This window comes from Schistocerca cancellata, chromosome 2 (genome assembly GCF_023864275.1).
Source record: "Schistocerca cancellata isolate TAMUIC-IGC-003103 chromosome 2, iqSchCanc2.1, whole genome shotgun sequence".
Lineage (NCBI taxonomy): Eukaryota > Metazoa > Arthropoda > Insecta > Orthoptera > Acrididae > Schistocerca > Schistocerca cancellata.
Window position 1 is genome coordinate 1,110,793,523 of NC_064627.1, and position 18,701 is coordinate 1,110,812,223.

Sequence of the window (18,701 nt, forward strand, 5' to 3'; positions counted from 1 at the left end):
CAACAATACACCAAGATAGAGGCACTGTTGGAGGAGAGAAGAATAAATGCGAGATAAATGCATATTATAATTCCACTAAATGTGGAATTGATACCATTGATCAAATGGCACGTATGTACACCTGCAAGAGGGGAACAAAGAGATGGCCTCTATCTGTATTTTACTCTCTCATCGACATTTGTGCTATCAATGCAACCACCATATTCATCCAGCAACATCCAAGATAGAATGAAAAGACACACAACGAACGGAAACTTTATCTTCTGCAAGCTGGGATGGAACTAGTGAAATTGCAGGTAGAAGAAAGAAGTGCCAATCCATGAAGGTTATCTTACCAAATTGTTCAATCAATGGAGACTATTCTACAAAATAAAATCAAAGAAGCGACAACAGGAGCACGTCAGCCTCCTGCAGGGAAAGGTCGGTGCCATATCTGTGTAAGAGAAGCTAAAACAAAGAAGCAGAAGCACAACAATCGAAGTAAACCAGAGCAGTTTTGTGGACAGTGTCATAAACATGTGTGTAACACACATTCAAAAAAATTGTGAAATGTGTTTCTTGCCTTTGAGGACTCAGAGTAGTCTATTGTATATGAACACATCTGTATTTTGTATTGTAATATGTCAATTTTTTATTCACTCAATCCAATATTTATAACAATTAACAACATTTATAAACCGATGTCTTAGTTAAAATACATAAACCATTTTGAAAGTTGTAATTTTTCGTCAGTAAACTTAATACCTGTGGGCTCGCCGAACCCCCCCCCCCCCTCCCTTAGGCATCCAAGTTAGAAAAAAAGGCTTGGGCGTCCTAGGGTTAACTGCCGATTACAAACTTGTGGTAAAGTGTCTTGCGACGAAACTCAAAGTGGTAAGGGACAAGACCAGCTGTCTCTTCCAGCCATGTGGTGTGCAACATCGTAGCATTTTTCACAGTGCAGCCTCATATCGAGACGTAGTCGCATTCACGGCCGTCAGTGGACTGTCAGCTGGCATTCTCTCGATTGACGTTGCCAATGCTTTCGACCGTATCGGGCATGACTATCTTCTGTCCGTACTGACTAAACTGGGTTTCGGCGGCCACTTCCTCCAGGCTATACGGAATATTTTAATGGCGGCGCAATCAGTAATTGTTATCAACGGTTTATAGTCGATGCCAATTCCTCTTGCAAGATTCGTCAGCCAGGGCTGCCCTTTATCAGTGCCCTTATTTGTAATTGCGCTCGACCCGTTTTTGCGAGCAGTTGCTCAAATCATTGAAGGCATCAGGATCCGTCACGTGTCTCTAAAGTGTGCTGCCTACGCTGAAGACGTGGGAATTTTCATGGAGCGGGCCCATGACTTGGAAAGGGTCCACGATATTCTGAAGTTGTACGAACGTGCCTCTGGTGCCGTTTTGAAGGCACGGAAAACTGTGTTGGTACCACTAGGTCCGCGAGAAATGGACACTGAGCAGGACTGGTTCCGTGTTGCGCGCAACCATAGAATTTTAGGCATCGACGTTGCTGCGTGCCCGCAAGTTCTAAACTGCAAGCGAATTCTTGTAACTGTGAAGACACCATGTCACAGCCACTCGGGTCGCTGATTCAATCTACATCAACGAGTTGCTGTCATTCACACATTAATTTTATCTAATGCCTGGTACATCGCCCAACTGCTCATCGTTCCGAAGCCAGTCGGCAGGGCAATTTCGAAAGCTGTCTCCTGGCTCCTATAGAGGCAGGAAAGCCTGCAGACCAACAATCCGGCAGGAACAACAGCAGCACTCATGGAGCTCTGCCGCCCACACTCCGAAGGAGCGGCAGTCTCTCTCGTGGGTATCCCGTATAAGTTGAAATACGTCCGGGAGTACTTGTTAACTACGAGTTATGCTCTGTCAACGGCTACCGACAGGAACAGGACAGCTCGCGGTCTCTATGTTTCCGTAACTGGACAACCTCCGCGTCATGAACTTGTGATCCAGAACCCCACAGTGGAACGGGTGAAGGTGTGGGCAAACTTCAACAACCCAGTGTTGCCGTCGGACGTGAGTGCGCTATGGCTTAAGATCGCCCACAACACCCTGGCGACGAATCAGCGGCCTGCGGACATCCATCTCCTCGCCTCCACCAACTGTGGAAGATGTGGTGATCCGGACACACGCAAACATCGTTTCGAGTGTAGATCTGTGTCGACGGTATGGCGGCTCTGTCAACAAAGGGTCGCCCACATTAACAGAACGTCTCCACACCTAGTGACTGCTCGTCGTGTGATACTGCCTGTCTTCAAAGCCTTCCTGCAGACGAAGAATAATGTCACTGTCTGGATATTAGGGAACACGATTTATGCAATTATGGATCTGAACGTTACTGATAATGTGATATACCTGGATTATGTGTGGGCCCAGTATATGAAAATGAAAGATTGCGTCAACTATCGCGAACTGTTTACGAATATTTTGCAGGCGGCCTTGGATTATGGCTATGAGATGGCACTGCGGACCACACCTTGAACTGAGTTTTACTGAGTAGACACGGTCCACTTTTTATTCCTTTTCTCTTTGTTTTACTTGTTTCACTTATGTTGTAGTTCATGCATTGCGCCACGTACTCACTACGGATCGTTCTGGTTTTATCTCTTGGAGACAGTCACATTTTAATACGGAGGAATTTTATTTTGTTTCTTCAGCCTTCATGAGTATACTGGAAGATACGACCTGTATGTTTGACACATTCATGGCTGCAGAAGTGTTTTTCCAGTCACTTTACTTCCGTTACCGGACTGTCACGACTTCATTTTGTTAATTGTTGACGATTTATATTTCGTTAGTGTGATGCGCACATAGTCATCAACACTTAGTTGTGCAGTAAAAATATGCCAACTGTTATTAAGACCTCTCCGTTCCGTCGGAGTGGGTGACACTACTGAAGAGAGAAGAATAACATTTGTTTAACGAATAAATTTTTGTTGAAGAACGTACAGCTGAGTGCAACTGCGGAAGTAAAAGACCGTCCGCCGACTCCACAGTACTATCGATTTTAGTACTCCATTGTTCTGCAGAAGTGGAAGATATCACATCCCACAAGAACATGATTTAGTTTGTATTATCCTTCCGTAAACGAAGTTCGAGAGTTTGAAAAATTATAGCGTTGAGGCTTGCCGAAGAAGGCGCTATTTGCTGGAGCAAGGAGGGCAATAAAAGGGGTTGGGAGGCCCTAAATGCCAAAAAAAAATTAACGCCACTCTTGCCTCTCGGTACACTAAGGCGCGAATCTGTGGCCACAATAAAATGAAAGGTTCTGTCGTGTGTTTGTCGTTTTTTGGTCTCTCACAGTCGTTTCTCGCGCCTGCCCTCTACATATATGCCCGTTTCCAAGCGTCAGCTTTCGCGTCAGCCGAGCAAAGTCGAGACAAGTCGACACATGGAGACACACGATGCTGTGAAACGAAATCCGGCGACTAGCGCACTGGCTACATGGAGTGAGACGTGGGGCGAAGGAAAACTATTCGTAACGCGACAGTTCTCAGTTACGAGGATCGCGTTACGTTACGTGGAATATCCCTAGAAGAAAAATGTACGTTTCGTGCGGTGGCCGGGAATCGAACCCGGATCAACTGCTTGGGAAGCAACCATGCTGACCGTTACACCACCACCGCCTTGCGCCGCGTTTCACTCACGCCGCGATGTGTCGGCTACCCTCCTGCCACCAGAGGCCGAAGGCGAAGGCGCTGTAGGCGCTCAACGCCAGCGCGGAGGTGAGCACATCTGAACGCAGTGTGTAGGTGCTGCTAGGGCGATGTAGCGTAACTAGAAGCAGAACTGACAGCCGTTGAATAAATTGCCCTTTAATTTACAGCAGCGTGATAAAAGAAATATCTAATGTGACGTACTTACTGACGATCCAGAGACGATTGAGCATATGTGTGCCAGTCCAGAAGTAGAAAGCGCGTACGTATCATAGTGTTAAGTTGGTTAGTTTGATTCTCGCCTGGAGCATATCATTAGCTTCACCTAAGAGTGAAATGCACAGCGTAGCCGTTGATAGGGAACGGCCTTTTCTTGTCATTCGTTGTTTTCTCTGCGCCAATGTAAAAATTGATAATTAGAGTTCTGCTCGTTCTACTAAAGACAGATGGCGACGGAAAACAACGGTGTAAGGCACCATATTTAAGCTGTGGTTCCCGAAAGTGAGGGTGGGGTGCAACCTCACATCTGACAACGCGTCTAAAATACTCTAAAACAATGTATTTCCTTCACACAAGAAAAAACAAGCAAATTTCGCAGTCAGGCTCTGGAGAAACGACCGCAGCACGTTATTTGCGCTCGCCCGTCAGATTGGCCGAGCGGTCTAAGGCGCCAGATTTAAGCTCTGGTTCCCGAAAGGGAGCGTGGGTTCGAACCCCACATCTGACAACGAATTTTAAATATTCCTAAACTGCCCATTTCCTTCGTGCGGGAAAGCAAGTAAATTACGCGCAAACAGGTTCGAGAGATATTATTAGAGACGGCAGTGATTACGGAGCTTGCCCTGCAAGTCTGATTGCCTGGCGGTCAGAAGGAATGGAAAGCTGTTAGGAGACATGGCTTTCAGCCAGGCGGCCCGGATTCGACTCCCGGTAGCCGAACATACTTTTGTTTGCTGAGTCTTGGCTATTCTCACGGCGTTTACGTTTTCTTTGTGTTGTGCTTTTTGGGCCCAAGCGTCAAGAAAGCAAAAGTCAACGAAAACAGATACGTGTTTAAATGACTGGCAGGGCAGTAACGAAGGTGGATGAGCCGGTGGACCGGGTATTGCACTGCTGACGTGGCCCCACTGCATAGCTCGTCAGCTCAGTAGGTTAGAGCGCCGTGCTGTGAACACAAAGGCCATGTATTCGATCGCAGCAAGTGCTATTTAATTTTTCTCTCGTAAAAGACAGTGCTTCCTCCAGCGAGACACTGCCAGGTAAATACCAAGTGATGTGCACAAGAAGCAATATTACTGCACGTTTTGTGGCGTTGTGGATAACGGCCATAGCACGCCGAGTGCAGCGGTTCTCGTCTGTTCATTGTAGTCAAGAACCGTTGGGCGTGGTTAGTACTTGGATGGGTGACCAGCTGGGAGCTCGACCTGCATTTGGCTTCTTTCATTTTGCCTTTTTACTTCGGTTTCGTTGCTGCTTAGCGTTCATGATGCTGTCCAGCACGCTGACGCCACTCTCGCCTCTCGGCACACTAAGGCGCGAATCTGTGGCCACAATAAAATGAAAGGTTCTGTCGTGTGTTTGTCGTTTTTTGGTCTCTCACAGTCGTTTCTCGCGCCTGCCCTCTACATATATGCCCGTTTCCAAGCGTCAGCTTTCGCGTCAGCCGAGCAAAGTCGAGACAAGTCGACACATGGAGACACACGATGCTGTGAAACGAAATCCGGCGACTAGCGCACTGGCTACATGGAGTGAGACGTGGGGCGAAGGAAAACTATTCGTAACGCGACAGTTCTCAGTTACGAGGATCGCGTTACGTTACGTGGAATATCCCTAGAAGAAAAATGTACGTTTCGTGCGGTGGCCGGGAATCGAACCCGGATCAACTGCTTGGGAAGCAACCATGCTGACCGTTACACCACCACCGCCTTGCGCCGCGTTTCACTCACGCCGCGATGTGTCGGCTACCCTCCTGCCACCAGAGGCCGAAGGCGAAGGCGCTGTAGGCGCTCAACGCCAGCGCGGAGGTGAGCACATCTGAACGCAGTGTGTAGGTGCTGCTAGGGCGATGTAGCGTAACTAGAAGCAGAACTGACAGCCGTTGAATAAATTGCCCTTTAATTTACAGCAGCGTGATAAAAGAAATATCTAATGTGACGTACTTACTGACGATCCAGAGACGATTGAGCATATGTGTGCCAGTCCAGAAGTAGAAAGCGCGTACGTATCATAGTGTTAAGTTGGTTAGTTTGATTCTCGCCTGGAGCATATCATTAGCTTCACCTAAGAGTGAAATGCACAGCGTAGCCGTTGATAGGGAACGGCCTTTTCTTGTCATTCGTTGTTTTCTCTGCGCCAATGTAAAAATTGATAATTAGAGTTCTGCTCGTTCTACTAAAGACAGATGGCGACGGAAAACAACGGTGTAAGGCACCATATTTAAGCTGTGGTTCCCGAAAGTGAGGGTGGGGTGCAACCTCACATCTGACAACGCGTCTAAAATACTCTAAAACAATGTATTTCCTTCACACAAGAAAAAACAAGCAAATTTCGCAGTCAGGCTCTGGAGAAACGACCGCAGCACGTTATTTGCGCTCGCCCGTCAGATTGGCCGAGCGGTCTAAGGCGCCAGATTTAAGCTCTGGTTCCCGAAAGGGAGCGTGGGTTCGAACCCCACATCTGACAACGAATTTTAAATATTCCTAAACTGCCCATTTCCTTCGTGCGGGAAAGCAAGTAAATTACGCGCAAACAGGTTCGAGAGATATTATTAGAGACGGCAGTGATTACGGAGCTTGCCCTGCAAGTCTGATTGCCTGGCGGTCAGAAGGAATGGAAAGCTGTTAGGAGACATGGCTTTCAGCCAGGCGGCCCGGATTCGACTCCCGGTAGCCGAACATACTTTTGTTTGCTGAGTCTTGGCTATTCTCACGGCGTTTACGTTTTCTTTGTGTTGTGCTTTTTGGGCCCAAGCGTCAAGAAAGCAAAAGTCAACGAAAACAGATACGTGTTTAAATGACTGGCAGGGCAGTAACGAAGGTGGATGAGCCGGTGGACCGGGTATTGCACTGCTGACGTGGCCCCACTGCATAGCTCGTCAGCTCAGTAGGTTAGAGCGCCGTGCTGTGAACACAAAGGCCATGTATTCGATCGCAGCAAGTGCTATTTAATTTTTCTCTCGTAAAAGACAGTGCTTCCTCCAGCGAGACACTGCCAGGTAAATACCAAGTGATGTGCACAAGAAGCAATATTACTGCACGTTTTGTGGCGTTGTGGATAACGGCCATAGCACGCCGAGTGCAGCGGTTCTCGTCTGTTCATTGTAGTCAAGAACCGTTGGGCGTGGTTAGTACTTGGATGGGTGACCAGCTGGGAGCTCGACCTGCATTTGGCTTCTTTCATTTTGCCTTTTTACTTCGGTTTCGTTGCTGCTTAGCGTTCATGATGCTGTCCAGCACGCTGACGCCACTCTCGCCTCTCGGCACACTAAGGCGCGAATCTGTGGCCACAATAAAATGAAAGGTTCTGTCGTGTGTTTGTCGTTTTTTGGTCTCTCACAGTCGTTTCTCGCGCCTGCCCTCTACATATATGCCCGTTTCCAAGCGTCAGCTTTCGCGTCAGCCGAGCAAAGTCGAGACAAGTCGACACATGGAGACACACGATGCTGTGAAACGAAATCCGGCGACTAGCGCACTGGCTACATGGAGTGAGACGTGGGGCGAAGGAAAACTATTCGTAACGCGACAGTTCTCAGTTACGAGGATCGCGTTACGTTACGTGGAATATCCCTAGAAGAAAAATGTACGTTTCGTGCGGTGGCCGGGAATCGAACCCGGATCAACTGCTTGGGAAGCAACCATGCTGACCGTTACACCACCACCGCCTTGCGCCGCGTTTCACTCACGCCGCGATGTGTCGGCTACCCTCCTGCCACCAGAGGCCGAAGGCGAAGGCGCTGTAGGCGCTCAACGCCAGCGCGGAGGTGAGCACATCTGAACGCAGTGTGTAGGTGCTGCTAGGGCGATGTAGCGTAACTAGAAGCAGAACTGACAGCCGTTGAATAAATTGCCCTTTAATTTACAGCAGCGTGATAAAAGAAATATCTAATGTGACGTACTTACTGACGATCCAGAGACGATTGAGCATATGTGTGCCAGTCCAGAAGTAGAAAGCGCGTACGTATCATAGTGTTAAGTTGGTTAGTTTGATTCTCGCCTGGAGCATATCATTAGCTTCACCTAAGAGTGAAATGCACAGCGTAGCCGTTGATAGGGAACGGCCTTTTCTTGTCATTCGTTGTTTTCTCTGCGCCAATGTAAAAATTGATAATTAGAGTTCTGCTCGTTCTACTAAAGACAGATGGCGACGGAAAACAACGGTGTAAGGCACCATATTTAAGCTGTGGTTCCCGAAAGTGAGGGTGGGGTGCAACCTCACATCTGACAACGCGTCTAAAATACTCTAAAACAATGTATTTCCTTCACACAAGAAAAAACAAGCAAATTTCGCAGTCAGGCTCTGGAGAAACGACCGCAGCACGTTATTTGCGCTCGCCCGTCAGATTGGCCGAGCGGTCTAAGGCGCCAGATTTAAGCTCTGGTTCCCGAAAGGGAGCGTGGGTTCGAACCCCACATCTGACAACGAATTTTAAATATTCCTAAACTGCCCATTTCCTTCGTGCGGGAAAGCAAGTAAATTACGCGCAAACAGGTTCGAGAGATATTATTAGAGACGGCAGTGATTACGGAGCTTGCCCTGCAAGTCTGATTGCCTGGCGGTCAGAAGGAATGGAAAGCTGTTAGGAGACATGGCTTTCAGCCAGGCGGCCCGGATTCGACTCCCGGTAGCCGAACATACTTTTGTTTGCTGAGTCTTGGCTATTCTCACGGCGTTTACGTTTTCTTTGTGTTGTGCTTTTTGGGCCCAAGCGTCAAGAAAGCAAAAGTCAACGAAAACAGATACGTGTTTAAATGACTGGCAGGGCAGTAACGAAGGTGGATGAGCCGGTGGACCGGGTATTGCACTGCTGACGTGGCCCCACTGCATAGCTCGTCAGCTCAGTAGGTTAGAGCGCCGTGCTGTGAACACAAAGGCCATGTATTCGATCGCAGCAAGTGCTATTTAATTTTTCTCTCGTAAAAGACAGTGCTTCCTCCAGCGAGACACTGCCAGGTAAATACCAAGTGATGTGCACAAGAAGCAATATTACTGCACGTTTTGTGGCGTTGTGGATAACGGCCATAGCACGCCGAGTGCAGCGGTTCTCGTCTGTTCATTGTAGTCAAGAACCGTTGGGCGTGGTTAGTACTTGGATGGGTGACCAGCTGGGAGCTCGACCTGCATTTGGCTTCTTTCATTTTGCCTTTTTACTTCGGTTTCGTTGCTGCTTAGCGTTCATGATGCTGTCCAGCACGCTGACGCCACTCTCGCCTCTCGGCACACTAAGGCGCGAATCTGTGGCCACAATAAAATGAAAGGTTCTGTCGTGTGTTTGTCGTTTTTTGGTCTCTCACAGTCGTTTCTCGCGCCTGCCCTCTACATATATGCCCGTTTCCAAGCGTCAGCTTTCGCGTCAGCCGAGCAAAGTCGAGACAAGTCGACACATGGAGACACACGATGCTGTGAAACGAAATCCGGCGACTAGCGCACTGGCTACATGGAGTGAGACGTGGGGCGAAGGAAAACTATTCGTAACGCGACAGTTCTCAGTTACGAGGATCGCGTTACGTTACGTGGAATATCCCTAGAAGAAAAATGTACGTTTCGTGCGGTGGCCGGGAATCGAACCCGGATCAACTGCTTGGGAAGCAACCATGCTGACCGTTACACCACCACCGCCTTGCGCCGCGTTTCACTCACGCCGCGATGTGTCGGCTACCCTCCTGCCACCAGAGGCCGAAGGCGAAGGCGCTGTAGGCGCTCAACGCCAGCGCGGAGGTGAGCACATCTGAACGCAGTGTGTAGGTGCTGCTAGGGCGATGTAGCGTAACTAGAAGCAGAACTGACAGCCGTTGAATAAATTGCCCTTTAATTTACAGCAGCGTGATAAAAGAAATATCTAATGTGACGTACTTACTGACGATCCAGAGACGATTGAGCATATGTGTGCCAGTCCAGAAGTAGAAAGCGCGTACGTATCATAGTGTTAAGTTGGTTAGTTTGATTCTCGCCTGGAGCATATCATTAGCTTCACCTAAGAGTGAAATGCACAGCGTAGCCGTTGATAGGGAACGGCCTTTTCTTGTCATTCGTTGTTTTCTCTGCGCCAATGTAAAAATTGATAATTAGAGTTCTGCTCGTTCTACTAAAGACAGATGGCGACGGAAAACAACGGTGTAAGGCACCATATTTAAGCTGTGGTTCCCGAAAGTGAGGGTGGGGTGCAACCTCACATCTGACAACGCGTCTAAAATACTCTAAAACAATGTATTTCCTTCACACAAGAAAAAACAAGCAAATTTCGCAGTCAGGCTCTGGAGAAACGACCGCAGCACGTTATTTGCGCTCGCCCGTCAGATTGGCCGAGCGGTCTAAGGCGCCAGATTTAAGCTCTGGTTCCCGAAAGGGAGCGTGGGTTCGAACCCCACATCTGACAACGAATTTTAAATATTCCTAAACTGCCCATTTCCTTCGTGCGGGAAAGCAAGTAAATTACGCGCAAACAGGTTCGAGAGATATTATTAGAGACGGCAGTGATTACGGAGCTTGCCCTGCAAGTCTGATTGCCTGGCGGTCAGAAGGAATGGAAAGCTGTTAGGAGACATGGCTTTCAGCCAGGCGGCCCGGATTCGACTCCCGGTAGCCGAACATACTTTTGTTTGCTGAGTCTTGGCTATTCTCACGGCGTTTACGTTTTCTTTGTGTTGTGCTTTTTGGGCCCAAGCGTCAAGAAAGCAAAAGTCAACGAAAACAGATACGTGTTTAAATGACTGGCAGGGCAGTAACGAAGGTGGATGAGCCGGTGGACCGGGTATTGCACTGCTGACGTGGCCCCACTGCATAGCTCGTCAGCTCAGTAGGTTAGAGCGCCGTGCTGTGAACACAAAGGCCATGTATTCGATCGCAGCAAGTGCTATTTAATTTTTCTCTCGTAAAAGACAGTGCTTCCTCCAGCGAGACACTGCCAGGTAAATACCAAGTGATGTGCACAAGAAGCAATATTACTGCACGTTTTGTGGCGTTGTGGATAACGGCCATAGCACGCCGAGTGCAGCGGTTCTCGTCTGTTCATTGTAGTCAAGAACCGTTGGGCGTGGTTAGTACTTGGATGGGTGACCAGCTGGGAGCTCGACCTGCATTTGGCTTCTTTCATTTTGCCTTTTTACTTCGGTTTCGTTGCTGCTTAGCGTTCATGATGCTGTCCAGCACGCTGACGCCACTCTCGCCTCTCGGCACACTAAGGCGCGAATCTGTGGCCACAATAAAATGAAAGGTTCTGTCGTGTGTTTGTCGTTTTTTGGTCTCTCACAGTCGTTTCTCGCGCCTGCCCTCTACATATATGCCCGTTTCCAAGCGTCAGCTTTCGCGTCAGCCGAGCAAAGTCGAGACAAGTCGACACATGGAGACACACGATGCTGTGAAACGAAATCCGGCGACTAGCGCACTGGCTACATGGAGTGAGACGTGGGGCGAAGGAAAACTATTCGTAACGCGACAGTTCTCAGTTACGAGGATCGCGTTACGTTACGTGGAATATCCCTAGAAGAAAAATGTACGTTTCGTGCGGTGGCCGGGAATCGAACCCGGATCAACTGCTTGGGAAGCAACCATGCTGACCGTTACACCACCACCGCCTTGCTCCGCGTTTCACTCACGCCGCGATGTGTCGGCTACCCTCCTGCCACCAGAGGCCGAAGGCGAAGGCGCTGTAGGCGCTCAACGCCAGCGCGGAGGTGAGCACATCTGAACGCAGTGTGTAGGTGCTGCTAGGGCGATGTAGCGTAACTAGAAGCAGAACTGACAGCCGTTGAATAAATTGCCCTTTAATTTACAGCAGCGTGATAAAAGAAATATCTAATGTGACGTACTTACTGACGATCCAGAGACGATTGAGCATATGTGTGCCAGTCCAGAAGTAGAAAGCGCGTACGTATCATAGTGTTAAGTTGGTTAGTTTGATTCTCGCCTGGAGCATATCATTAGCTTCACCTAAGAGTGAAATGCACAGCGTAGCCGTTGATAGGGAACGGCCTTTTCTTGTCATTCGTTGTTTTCTCTGCGCCAATGTAAAAATTGATAATTAGAGTTCTGCTCGTTCTACTAAAGACAGATGGCGACGGAAAACAACGGTGTAAGGCACCATATTTAAGCTGTGGTTCCCGAAAGTGAGGGTGGGGTGCAACCTCACATCTGACAACGCGTCTAAAATACTCTAAAACAATGTATTTCCTTCACACAAGAAAAAACAAGCAAATTTCGCAGTCAGGCTCTGGAGAAACGACCGCAGCACGTTATTTGCGCTCGCCCGTCAGATTGGCCGAGCGGTCTAAGGCGCCAGATTTAAGCTCTGGTTCCCGAAAGGGAGCGTGGGTTCGAACCCCACATCTGACAACGAATTTTAAATATTCCTAAACTGCCCATTTCCTTCGTGCGGGAAAGCAAGTAAATTACGCGCAAACAGGTTCGAGAGATATTATTAGAGACGGCAGTGATTACGGAGCTTGCCCTGCAAGTCTGATTGCCTGGCGGTCAGAAGGAATGGAAAGCTGTTAGGAGACATGGCTTTCAGCCAGGCGGCCCGGATTCGACTCCCGGTAGCCGAACATACTTTTGTTTGCTGAGTCTTGGCTATTCTCACGGCGTTTACGTTTTCTTTGTGTTGTGCTTTTTGGGCCCAAGCGTCAAGAAAGCAAAAGTCAACGAAAACAGATACGTGTTTAAATGACTGGCAGGGCAGTAACGAAGGTGGATGAGCCGGTGGACCGGGTATTGCACTGCTGACGTGGCCCCACTGCATAGCTCGTCAGCTCAGTAGGTTAGAGCGCCGTGCTGTGAACACAAAGGCCATGTATTCGATCGCAGCAAGTGCTATTTAATTTTTCTCTCGTAAAAGACAGTGCTTCCTCCAGCGAGACACTGCCAGGTAAATACCAAGTGATGTGCACAAGAAGCAATATTACTGCACGTTTTGTGGCGTTGTGGATAACGGCCATAGCACGCCGAGTGCAGCGGTTCTCGTCTGTTCATTGTAGTCAAGAACCGTTGGGCGTGGTTAGTACTTGGATGGGTGACCAGCTGGGAGCTCGACCTGCATTTGGCTTCTTTCATTTTGCCTTTTTACTTCGGTTTCGTTGCTGCTTAGCGTTCATGATGCTGTCCAGCACGCTGACGCCACTCTCGCCTCTCGGCACACTAAGGCGCGAATCTGTGGCCACAATAAAATGAAAGGTTCTGTCGTGTGTTTGTCGTTTTTTGGTCTCTCACAGTCGTTTCTCGCGCCTGCCCTCTACATATATGCCCGTTTCCAAGCGTCAGCTTTCGCGTCAGCCGAGCAAAGTCGAGACAAGTCGACACATGGAGACACACGATGCTGTGAAACGAAATCCGGCGACTAGCGCACTGGCTACATGGAGTGAGACGTGGGGCGAAGGAAAACTATTCGTAACGCGACAGTTCTCAGTTACGAGGATCGCGTTACGTTACGTGGAATATCCCTAGAAGAAAAATGTACGTTTCGTGCGGTGGCCGGGAATCGAACCCGGATCAACTGCTTGGGAAGCAACCATGCTGACCGTTACACCACCACCGCCTTGCGCCGCGTTTCACTCACGCCGCGATGTGTCGGCTACCCTCCTGCCACCAGAGGCCGAAGGCGAAGGCGCTGTAGGCGCTCAACGCCAGCGCGGAGGTGAGCACATCTGAACGCAGTGTGTAGGTGCTGCTAGGGCGATGTAGCGTAACTAGAAGCAGAACTGACAGCCGTTGAATAAATTGCCCTTTAATTTACAGCAGCGTGATAAAAGAAATATCTAATGTGACGTACTTACTGACGATCCAGAGACGATTGAGCATATGTGTGCCAGTCCAGAAGTAGAAAGCGCGTACGTATCATAGTGTTAAGTTGGTTAGTTTGATTCTCGCCTGGAGCATATCATTAGCTTCACCTAAGAGTGAAATGCACAGCGTAGCCGTTGATAGGGAACGGCCTTTTCTTGTCATTCGTTGTTTTCTCTGCGCCAATGTAAAAATTGATAATTAGAGTTCTGCTCGTTCTACTAAAGACAGATGGCGACGGAAAACAACGGTGTAAGGCACCATATTTAAGCTGTGGTTCCCGAAAGTGAGGGTGGGGTGCAACCTCACATCTGACAACGCGTCTAAAATACTCTAAAACAATGTATTTCCTTCACACAAGAAAAAACAAGCAAATTTCGCAGTCAGGCTCTGGAGAAACGACCGCAGCACGTTATTTGCGCTCGCCCGTCAGATTGGCCGAGCGGTCTAAGGCGCCAGATTTAAGCTCTGGTTCCCGAAAGGGAGCGTGGGTTCGAACCCCACATCTGACAACGAATTTTAAATATTCCTAAACTGCCCATTTCCTTCGTGCGGGAAAGCAAGTAAATTACGCGCAAACAGGTTCGAGAGATATTATTAGAGACGGCAGTGATTACGGAGCTTGCCCTGCAAGTCTGATTGCCTGGCGGTCAGAAGGAATGGAAAGCTGTTAGGAGACATGGCTTTCAGCCAGGCGGCCCGGATTCGACTCCCGGTAGCCGAACATACTTTTGTTTGCTGAGTCTTGGCTATTCTCACGGCGTTTACGTTTTCTTTGTGTTGTGCTTTTTGGGCCCAAGCGTCAAGAAAGCAAAAGTCAACGAAAACAGATACGTGTTTAAATGACTGGCAGGGCAGTAACGAAGGTGGATGAGCCGGTGGACCGGGTATTGCACTGCTGACGTGGCCCCACTGCATAGCTCGTCAGCTCAGTAGGTTAGAGCGCCGTGCTGTGAACACAAAGGCCATGTATTCGATCGCAGCAAGTGCTATTTAATTTTTCTCTCGTAAAAGACAGTGCTTCCTCCAGCGAGACACTGCCAGGTAAATACCAAGTGATGTGCACAAGAAGCAATATTACTGCACGTTTTGTGGCGTTGTGGATAACGGCCATAGCACGCCGAGTGCAGCGGTTCTCGTCTGTTCATTGTAGTCAAGAACCGTTGGGCGTGGTTAGTACTTGGATGGGTGACCAGCTGGGAGCTCGACCTGCATTTGGCTTCTTTCATTTTGCCTTTTTACTTCGGTTTCGTTGCTGCTTAGCGTTCATGATGCTGTCCAGCACGCTGACGCCACTCTCGCCTCTCGGCACACTAAGGCGCGAATCTGTGGCCACAATAAAATGAAAGGTTCTGTCGTGTGTTTGTCGTTTTTTGGTCTCTCACAGTCGTTTCTCGCGCCTGCCCTCTACATATATGCCCGTTTCCAAGCGTCAGCTTTCGCGTCAGCCGAGCAAAGTCGAGACAAGTCGACACATGGAGACACACGATGCTGTGAAACGAAATCCGGCGACTAGCGCACTGGCTACATGGAGTGAGACGTGGGGCGAAGGAAAACTATTCGTAACGCGACAGTTCTCAGTTACGAGGATCGCGTTACGTTACGTGGAATATCCCTAGAAGAAAAATGTACGTTTCGTGCGGTGGCCGGGAATCGAACCCGGATCAACTGCTTGGGAAGCAACCATGCTGACCGTTACACCACCACCGCCTTGCGCCGCGTTTCACTCACGCCGCGATGTGTCGGCTACCCTCCTGCCACCAGAGGCCGAAGGCGAAGGCGCTGTAGGCGCTCAACGCCAGCGCGGAGGTGAGCACATCTGAACGCAGTGTGTAGGTGCTGCTAGGGCGATGTAGCGTAACTAGAAGCAGAACTGACAGCCGTTGAATAAATTGCCCTTTAATTTACAGCAGCGTGATAAAAGAAATATCTAATGTGACGTACTTACTGACGATCCAGAGACGATTGAGCATATGTGTGCCAGTCCAGAAGTAGAAAGCGCGTACGTATCATAGTGTTAAGTTGGTTAGTTTGATTCTCGCCTGGAGCATATCATTAGCTTCACCTAAGAGTGAAATGCACAGCGTAGCCGTTGATAGGGAACGGCCTTTTCTTGTCATTCGTTGTTTTCTCTGCGCCAATGTAAAAATTGATAATTAGAGTTCTGCTCGTTCTACTAAAGACAGATGGCGACGGAAAACAACGGTGTAAGGCACCATATTTAAGCTGTGGTTCCCGAAAGTGAGGGTGGGGTGCAACCTCACATCTGACAACGCGTCTAAAATACTCTAAAACAATGTATTTCCTTCACACAAGAAAAAACAAGCAAATTTCGCAGTCAGGCTCTGGAGAAACGACCGCAGCACGTTATTTGCGCTCGCCCGTCAGATTGGCCGAGCGGTCTAAGGCGCCAGATTTAAGCTCTGGTTCCCGAAAGGGAGCGTGGGTTCGAACCCCACATCTGACAACGAATTTTAAATATTCCTAAACTGCCCATTTCCTTCGTGCGGGAAAGCAAGTAAATTACGCGCAAACAGGTTCGAGAGATATTATTAGAGACGGCAGTGATTACGGAGCTTGCCCTGCAAGTCTGATTGCCTGGCGGTCAGAAGGAATGGAAAGCTGTTAGGAGACATGGCTTTCAGCCAGGCGGCCCGGATTCGACTCCCGGTAGCCGAACATACTTTTGTTTGCTGAGTCTTGGCTATTCTCACGGCGTTTACGTTTTCTTTGTGTTGTGCTTTTTGGGCCCAAGCGTCAAGAAAGCAAAAGTCAACGAAAACAGATACGTGTTTAAATGACTGGCAGGGCAGTAACGAAGGTGGATGAGCCGGTGGACCGGGTATTGCACTGCTGACGTGGCCCCACTGCATAGCTCGTCAGCTCAGTAGGTTAGAGCGCCGTGCTGTGAACACAAAGGCCATGTATTCGATCGCAGCAAGTGCTATTTAATTTTTCTCTCGTAAAAGACAGTGCTTCCTCCAGCGAGACACTGCCAGGTAAATACCAAGTGATGTGCACAAGAAGCAATATTACTGCACGTTTTGTGGCGTTGTGGATAACGGCCATAGCACGCCGAGTGCAGCGGTTCTCGTCTGTTCATTGTAGTCAAGAACCGTTGGGCGTGGTTAGTACTTGGATGGGTGACCAGCTGGGAGCTCGACCTGCATTTGGCTTCTTTCATTTTGCCTTTTTACTTCGGTTTCGTTGCTGCTTAGCGTTCATGATGCTGTCCAGCACGCTGACGCCACTCTCGCCTCTCGGCACACTAAGGCGCGAATCTGTGGCCACAATAAAATGAAAGGTTCTGTCGTGTGTTTGTCGTTTTTTGGTCTCTCACAGTCGTTTCTCGCGCCTGCCCTCTACATATATGCCCGTTTCCAAGCGTCAGCTTTCGCGTCAGCCGAGCAAAGTCGAGACAAGTCGACACATGGAGACACACGATGCTGTGAAACGAAATCCGGCGACTAGCGCACTGGCTACATGGAGTGAGACGTGGGGCGAAGGAAAACTATTCGTAACGCGACAGTTCTCAGTTACGAGGATCGCGTTACGTTACGTGGAATATCCCTAGAAGAAAAATGTACGTTTCGTGCGGTGGCCGGGAATCGAACCCGGATCAACTGCTTGGGAAGCAACCATGCTGACCGTTACACCACCACCGCCTTGCGCCGCGTTTCACTCACGCCGCGATGTGTCGGCTACCCTCCTGCCACCAGAGGCCGAAGGCGAAGGCGCTGTAGGCGCTCAACGCCAGCGCGGAGGTGAGCACATCTGAACGCAGTGTGTAGGTGCTGCTAGGGCGATGTAGCGTAACTAGAAGCAGAACTGACAGCCGTTGAATAAATTGCCCTTTAATTTACAGCAGCGTGATAAAAGAAATATCTAATGTGACGTACTTACTGACGATCCAGAGACGATTGAGCATATGTGTGCCAGTCCAGAAGTAGAAAGCGCGTACGTATCATAGTGTTAAGTTGGTTAGTTTGATTCTCGCCTGGAGCATATCATTAGCTTCACCTAAGAGTGAAATGCACAGCGTAGCCGTTGATAGGGAACGGCCTTTTCTTGTCATTCGTTGTTTTCTCTGCGCCAATGTAAAAATTGATAATTAGAGTTCTGCTCGTTCTACTAAAGACAGATGGCGACGGAAAACAACGGTGTAAGGCACCATATTTAAGCTGTGGTTCCCGAAAGTGAGGGTGGGGTGCAACCTCACATCTGACAACGCGTCTAAAATACTCTAAAACAATGTATTTCCTTCACACAAGAAAAAACAAGCAAATTTCGCAGTCAGGCTCTGGAGAAACGACCGCAGCACGTTATTTGCGCTCGCCCGTCAGATTGGCCGAGCGGTCTAAGGCGCCAGATTTAAGCTCTGGTTCCCGAAAGGGAGCGTGGGTTCGAACCCCACATCTGACAACGAATTTTAAATATTCCTAAACTGCCCATTTCCTTCGTGCGGGAAAGCAAGTAAATTACGCGCAAACAGGTTCGAGAGATATTATTAGAGACGGCAGTGATTACGGAGCTTGCCCTGCAAGTCTGATTGCCTGGCGGTCAGAAGGAATGGAAAGCTGTTAGGAGACATGGCTTTCAGCCAGGCGGCCCGGATTCGACTCCCGGTAGCCGAACATACTTTTGTTTGCTGAGTCTTGGCTATTCTCACGGCGTTTACGTTTTCTTTGTGTTGTGCTTTTTGGGCCCAAGCGTCAAGAAAGCAAAAGTCAACGAAAACAGATACGTGTTTAAATGACTGGCAGGGCAGTAACGAAGGTGGATGAGCCGGTGGACCGGGTATTGCACTGCTGACGTGGCCCCACTGCATAGCTCGTCAGCTCAGTAGGTTAGAGCGCCGTGCTGTGAACACAAAGGCCATGTATTCGATCGCAGCAAGTGCTATTTAATTTTTCTCTCGTAAAAGACAGTGCTTCCTCCAGCGAGACACTGCCAGGTAAATACCAAGTGATGTGCACAAGAAGCAATATTACTGCACGTTTTGTGGCGTTGTGGATAACGGCCATAGCACGCCGAGTGCAGCGG

At 49.0% G+C, this 18,701-nt stretch overlaps 16 non-coding genes across 16 annotated transcripts; 8 read left to right on the forward strand and 8 right to left on the reverse strand.

Moving 5' to 3' along the window:
* Positions 1-3,566: 3,566 nt before the first annotated feature.
* Positions 3,567-3,638, reverse strand: Trnag-ccc (transfer RNA glycine (anticodon CCC)). Its single transcript has one exon. It is a non-coding gene; the product is annotated as a tRNA-Gly (tRNA).
* A 673-nt stretch (positions 3,639-4,311) lies between these two features.
* Trnal-uaa (transfer RNA leucine (anticodon UAA)) lies at positions 4,312-4,395 on the forward strand. The gene has a single exon. It is a non-coding gene; the product is annotated as a tRNA-Leu (tRNA).
* A 1,126-nt stretch (positions 4,396-5,521) lies between these two features.
* Trnag-ccc (transfer RNA glycine (anticodon CCC)) lies at positions 5,522-5,593 on the reverse strand. Its single transcript has one exon. It is a non-coding gene; the product is annotated as a tRNA-Gly (tRNA).
* A 673-nt stretch (positions 5,594-6,266) lies between these two features.
* On the forward strand, positions 6,267-6,350 carry Trnal-uaa (transfer RNA leucine (anticodon UAA)). The gene has a single exon. It is a non-coding gene; the product is annotated as a tRNA-Leu (tRNA).
* Positions 6,351-7,476: 1,126 nt separating this feature from the next.
* On the reverse strand, positions 7,477-7,548 carry Trnag-ccc (transfer RNA glycine (anticodon CCC)). The gene has a single exon. It is a non-coding gene; the product is annotated as a tRNA-Gly (tRNA).
* A 673-nt stretch (positions 7,549-8,221) lies between these two features.
* Trnal-uaa (transfer RNA leucine (anticodon UAA)) lies at positions 8,222-8,305 on the forward strand. The gene has a single exon. It is a non-coding gene; the product is annotated as a tRNA-Leu (tRNA).
* Positions 8,306-9,431: 1,126 nt separating this feature from the next.
* Trnag-ccc (transfer RNA glycine (anticodon CCC)) lies at positions 9,432-9,503 on the reverse strand. The gene has a single exon. It is a non-coding gene; the product is annotated as a tRNA-Gly (tRNA).
* Positions 9,504-10,176: 673 nt separating this feature from the next.
* Positions 10,177-10,260, forward strand: Trnal-uaa (transfer RNA leucine (anticodon UAA)). The gene has a single exon. It is a non-coding gene; the product is annotated as a tRNA-Leu (tRNA).
* A 1,126-nt stretch (positions 10,261-11,386) lies between these two features.
* On the reverse strand, positions 11,387-11,458 carry Trnag-ccc (transfer RNA glycine (anticodon CCC)). The gene has a single exon. It is a non-coding gene; the product is annotated as a tRNA-Gly (tRNA).
* A 673-nt stretch (positions 11,459-12,131) lies between these two features.
* Trnal-uaa (transfer RNA leucine (anticodon UAA)) lies at positions 12,132-12,215 on the forward strand. Its single transcript has one exon. It is a non-coding gene; the product is annotated as a tRNA-Leu (tRNA).
* Positions 12,216-13,341: 1,126 nt separating this feature from the next.
* Positions 13,342-13,413, reverse strand: Trnag-ccc (transfer RNA glycine (anticodon CCC)). The gene has a single exon. It is a non-coding gene; the product is annotated as a tRNA-Gly (tRNA).
* Positions 13,414-14,086: 673 nt separating this feature from the next.
* On the forward strand, positions 14,087-14,170 carry Trnal-uaa (transfer RNA leucine (anticodon UAA)). Its single transcript has one exon. It is a non-coding gene; the product is annotated as a tRNA-Leu (tRNA).
* A 1,126-nt stretch (positions 14,171-15,296) lies between these two features.
* Trnag-ccc (transfer RNA glycine (anticodon CCC)) lies at positions 15,297-15,368 on the reverse strand. Its single transcript has one exon. It is a non-coding gene; the product is annotated as a tRNA-Gly (tRNA).
* A 673-nt stretch (positions 15,369-16,041) lies between these two features.
* Trnal-uaa (transfer RNA leucine (anticodon UAA)) lies at positions 16,042-16,125 on the forward strand. The gene has a single exon. It is a non-coding gene; the product is annotated as a tRNA-Leu (tRNA).
* Positions 16,126-17,251: 1,126 nt separating this feature from the next.
* Trnag-ccc (transfer RNA glycine (anticodon CCC)) lies at positions 17,252-17,323 on the reverse strand. Its single transcript has one exon. It is a non-coding gene; the product is annotated as a tRNA-Gly (tRNA).
* A 673-nt stretch (positions 17,324-17,996) lies between these two features.
* Trnal-uaa (transfer RNA leucine (anticodon UAA)) lies at positions 17,997-18,080 on the forward strand. Its single transcript has one exon. It is a non-coding gene; the product is annotated as a tRNA-Leu (tRNA).
* Positions 18,081-18,701: the final 621 nt, after the last annotated feature.